Consider the following 6,014-nt stretch of genomic DNA (forward strand, 5'->3'; position numbering starts at 1 on the left):
AGACTCATAATTTATACAGAGATCAAAGTGAAACAGAAAAGACAATTATGCCTGAAGTTAGCAGCATAAGAAAAAATAGTTCTTTTATCACCATCATATCTCTTCTTATGGAGAATACTGGTGGCAAAACTAAATGTAATGTTAATTTGTGTTTTGTAAAACTTGGTTGTAAGATATTGGAAGCCTGGATGGCAAGAAATGATATAAAAGCTAGAAATGATAGGCTTCCAAAGCATTATTCAATCATCTGTGTTATAAGAGGTGGAGATTTGTGTAATTCTAATTATACTGGATAAACTTGAAGCCATTTCTTTCCAAAAGAAACACAAGTCAGACTCCAAGAAGCATGGAACTGACTTTGATGTTCATTCTCTGTATCAAACTGCATGGTGACCACAGCATATTGAACACTTGCAGGTAGTGTGCTGGTCTTCTCTCTGGTTCACTGACTAACTTCTGCTGCCACTAATTAAGTTCTCTGCTTACCTAGAGTCATTAGTGTCTCCCCAAAACTGCTTAAACCAGTTGTACTTGTTACAATGATTATATAATTTAATTTATTATTACATAAACCAATGAAATGAGAAGTGTAAAAAGTAAGAGCTGCTGGTTATATTGAAATAGCCAACAAGGTTGACTGCTTTGTAATACATGACTATTATTTAAAATATTTCTATTGAGTTACATGTGAATGGGACAACTATTAAAAGGTAGGAATTCTGTCAAAACATACAATTATTTGTTACTTAAATTACTTTGCAGGTATTTCTAAGGGCTCATGTTACATTAAAGAAAATAAAAATTTAAATGGACTGATGATGGGTAAAGTTTATGTAAATAAGATAATTCAGATATTTTATCAGTTGACTCAAATTCATGTAATAGTCCTTGGCCCTACCTCAAGGTATGTGCTTTCTCTTAATTTAAAATAAAACTCTTATATGAAGCATGTTTTTAACCCACATGATAACCATATGTTTTTTAAATTAATTAACCAGTTGCCAGTCCAGCTTGTCTAGGCTAAGAGGATTTCTAACATATCACAAATATTTACCAAAGTGTTCTTCAAAGGAAGTCAAGACTATGTAACACACACTTTAAAAGAATTCCTGACATCCTTTTTGGACATCTCTCCCTTTTCCTAAAGGTCCACTCCTTCCTGAGGCTGTCATATATCCATTTAAACCTCCACTCCTTATCCCTCAGCCATCTGGCTGTCACTTGCCTTCTACCTCCCATTGTCTATACTTCACCTTTTCTCATAGAGATCAGCTGAGGCCCTATGGCTTTCTCCAGTTATCCATCCCTGCCCTTTATCAGCTCAGCTTAGGAAACACTCAGGAGGCCCCCAAAACATAAAAATAAAAGATCTTCTTTTAAAATGAAGTAAAAGAAAATGTTACACCTGTATATATTTTAATATTTTATCCCCTATATATCTGAATAATTAATTTGAGCATACCTCTAGTCATTCTGAGAAAGCCTCCCCAATGGGCCTTTTGCTTGAAAAACATAAAGACCCTGTGCTAAAATGAATGTCTTTGAAAAAATTTGTCACCACCAAATAGCCAAAACTACTTTGACAATGAGGTAAGAAAATGAAAAGGTACTCTGTGCCCTGGCCAGTGTGACTCAAGTGGTTAGAGGGTCGACCCGTGCCCCAAAGGGTCACAGGTTCAATTCCTGGTCAAGGGTGCATACATGGGTTGCAGGTTCAGTCTCTGGCCCTGGTTGGGGTGCATGCGAGAGGCAACCAATCAATGCCTGTCTCTCTCCTTGTCTCTCTCTCTCCCTACCTCTCTCTCTCCTCCCCCCTCCTCACCTCATTTCTACTAAAAATCAATAGGAAAAATATCCTCTCGTGAGGATTAACAAAACAAAATAAAAAAGGTACTCTGTTAGGGAGAGGAAGAATAATGCAGCTTTTTGAAAAGATGAATTAACTGGTGGGGAGATAAGATCAGGGAGGCATTGACCTGGAGCCTTCTTAGCTGAGATTTAATTTCTAATGGTTATAGTGGCAGGGGCCAGAACAGTTCTTGAGGGATTTGACATAGTTCTTGACATAAGCAGGGTTAGGGAGAAAAGTAGTATCTGCAGGGGAAGTGGGGGAGCTTGTAGATGTTTTCTAGTTTATATAGTGAGGGTGAGAAGCCTGAAACAAGGATGTGCTGAAGAGAGCCAAGCAGCTATTTAGACATCTCTGAAGAATATCTCAGGCAAAGGCAACTCCAAAGTGCAAATATCTGGAAGCACAAATGAACCTGGAGTGTTTGAAGAACAGCAAGGGAGCCAAGGTGGACTGAGCAAGGAGGGTGGAGGCAGTAGAGAAGGTCAGAGAATGGGGATGACCCAGGGCTCTGTGGGCCACTGTTAGGAAGACTTTAAAGAGAACTGTAATACAGATTTTTTTAAAACCATGTAAAACTGAATCGTATTATGGAAGTAAAAATGTGACCTTCACTTTTTTCCTTTATTCAAATGCTTGCTATGTGAAAAGCAAGACTTAGCAAAATGAAACTGATGTCCAAGCATTTTCAGATAAAAGTCTTATATATACAAATGAAAGACAAAAGTTTAGTCTCCGGTGTCTACCAACTGATGGAATTATAAAGATAACAGGGTGAACTTAAATTTTAATAAAGGACTATCAGAAAAGCCTCAGTGATGTCAGGTATATAAACATGAAAAATTTGTCCTTTTAGACCCTAGTCCCCAATCTTACAAAATGAGGGATTTAATTAATATAATATTTATGACCTCTCACAGCATTGAAATTTGGGATTTGCTGCTAATATTTGATGGCCTGGGACTTATGTATGAAAGTGATATGTCAAATTCAACTGTCACAAATCTGAAAGGAAGTGGAAGGAAATATTGCCTATCTGAAATACATGTACATACTCGTATTTAAATTCACCAACTGAGCAATTCCTTGAGGACACAGACGGAAGGAACTAAAGTCATATTGCTATGAGAGATTCCCACATCTAACCCAGACAAATGGAGGCTATCAGGGAGCAATTATGTAATAGAAATTACAAAACTGGCACAAAAGCAAGATAAAATTAAAAATGAAACTGCCCTTTGACCCAGCTATCCCACTTCTGAGAATATATCCGAAGAAACCCGAAACACTAATTCAAAAAACTATATGTTCCCCTGTGTTCATTGCAGCATTATTTACAATAGCCAAGATCTGGAAACAGCTCAAGTGCCCATCAGTAGATGAGTAAATAAAAAAGCTGTAGCACATTTACACCATGGCATACTACTCAGCCATTAAAAAAAAAGGAAATGTTACCTTTTGGGACAGCATAGATAGACCTGAAAATTATTATGCTAAATGAAATAAGCCAAATACCACATGATTTCACTTATATGAGGAATCTAATGAACAAAATAAACTGACAAACAAAATAAAAACAGAGGCGTGGATACGTGGAACAGACTGACAGCTGTCAGAGGGGAGGGAGTTTGGGTGGACTGGATAAAAGAAGGTGAAGGAATTAAGCAAAAATATGTGTGTGTGTGTGTGTGTGTATCCATATATATGTAACTAAGGCCAAAAGGAAAAGAGGAAAGATCTCTTAAGAACCTAAGAAAGATGAAGGTACTCTTAAGTGCAGGTTTTAAAAGTATAAAGGGAAAGACAATAAGAATAGTTCATAAAGCACTGCATTAACTTTATTGGCTTTCAATAGATTAAAAATGTTGAATAATAATCTTAATTTCCCTCAGAGACCAGTTATTTAGACCTGCACTGGCCAAGACACCATCAGCTACTTGTGGCTATTAAGCACTTGAAATGTGGCTAGTTCAGACTGAGATACAGTAGAGGTGTAAAGAACATTTAGTACAAAGGACTTAATATCTCATGTCTCTTGATTGTATCATTTCCCCCTGTGCTTGATTTAATCTTGTGTTGTTTCATACAGTAGCATGCTGTACATACTTATAGCCTAGGAACAAGAGGTGAGACCATGTAGCCTAGGTGTGTAGTAGGCTATAACATGGAGGTTTGTGCAAGCATACTCTGCTATGTTTCCACAATGACAAAATCACCTAACACATTTCTCAGAAACTGTCTTCAGCTTAAGTGGCACATGACTATATTATAAAATTAATTTCACCTTTTTATCTTTTTATTTTTTTGTGTGTAGCTGCTTGAAAATTTTGAATGACATATGCCACTCACATTTGTAGCCCGCATTGTATTTCTATCAGATAGCACATACCCCCACATTCTGAAAAAGGTTAAAGAATTTCTTCCAAGTCACAGAACCACTATGTTTGTTAATATTTTTATTTATTTATTTATTTAAGGGGGGAAAATAACAGAGGCTTAGAAAAATTGTAAAGACAAGAAATTAAACATTTAAAAACCAGACATAAAACAGAAAATAATAAAAGGATAGGCTTTCGTCTGCAGTGGAGTAGAGGGAGAGACAGAAGTCCATGTTCAGAGCAGAAGTGATATTTGCATGTTTTGACCAAACGTCACAAAACCTTAGCATTGACAAACTTGAAAAAATCTTGATAAGAACAATGGGAATAATAATGTTTTAGGTAAAAGTGCTTTGAAAACAGAAAAAGTATTACATGAATATGCTATAAGATTGGCCCACTTCACCAACATAGAGATAGAAGTCATGTCTCTTTAAAAAACAATAAACACACAAAAAACAGCAAGTGTAGTGTCTTTCTTGAAGTCCACTCTCCCCTTGCATTTTCCTCCCTCCAGAAAAGCATTCTAAAAACCTGTGCTTAAACAATCTATCCCAAAGGTTCAGGCCTGCTCCAAGTGCTACAGAAAGAAAGAAAAATGCAGTCTAATTGGCTGTTACAAGGTGGCACTGTTGAACACTGGGTTTTGCACAGCCCAACAGTCACCATAGCTAGGTTTGACGGCATACTTTCCCAGCTGCTCCCCAATGGTTGGGCGTCTAATGAGTCTGCCCTTGGGAGCTGATGTGACACGTAATTAGTAGTCTTCCAAAGCTTGCATGGGTGTACGGGAACTTACTGTGCTTTCTGCCCCCTGCTCTCCCCAGCAATAAAACCAACTCCAAATTTTCCCTGACAGGACTTTGTCTACACATGTAGCATCTCAACTACTGCCACAAGAGGGACTAGCTCTTATATCACCTCATACTGGGAGTCCTCGGGGCTCAGCATACACAAGACCCACAAAGAATAAAAAGGTTTTATATGGGAACACAAACACTCCTGGAGGCTACTCTCTGGCCTATTACAGAGTGAATAAGCCATAGGGGCTAGGCTGCATATCTAACACCCATACTTTCCTAGCTGCTGCCTGCAGGTAGAGCTTTCAATTAGCCTGCAGGCACTCAGTAGTCCTCCATAAGCCTGGAAGACATGTGACTGGATGCTTATATCACATGTGAGCATTTACTACACCTGTGGGGCACAGATGGACCTTGGCACACCCTAATTTCCTAAGAGCCACTAAAAAGAAAGATGTCAGTTTTGACAAGCACAAAAATTTAAGAGGCACCAAGATTTTCAAACCAAGCTGACTCACAAGCTTCATCTTCTACATGAGGCCAGTCTATAAAGACAGGAAGGGGTGATTGTTTTGTCTAATACTCCGAAACAAACATAGAGTCAAGGAAAATAAATAAATAAGGGAATATGTTTCAAACAAAAGGACAAGATAAATCTCCAGAAATCAATCTTCTTTAAATGGAGATAAGTGAATTAATCAACACAGGATTCAAAATAACAGTCATAAAGATGTTTACTGAGGTCAATAGAGCAATGTATGAACAAATTAAGAATTTTAACAGAGATACAAAGTATCAAAGTATCAAACAGAAATCCTAGAGCTGAAGAATATAAAACTACATTGAAAACTTCAATAGACAGATTCAACAACACAATAAAACAAGTAAAAAAGGATTAGTGTAACCAGAAGACAGGGCAGTGGAAGTCTTCCAATCAGAGAAGCAAAAAGAAAAGTAGTGAACAAAAGTGAAGATAGCTTAAGGACT

This window comes from Miniopterus natalensis, chromosome 9 (genome assembly GCF_054644295.1).
Source record: "Miniopterus natalensis isolate mMinNat1 chromosome 9, mMinNat1.hap1, whole genome shotgun sequence".
Lineage (NCBI taxonomy): Eukaryota > Metazoa > Chordata > Mammalia > Chiroptera > Miniopteridae > Miniopterus > Miniopterus natalensis.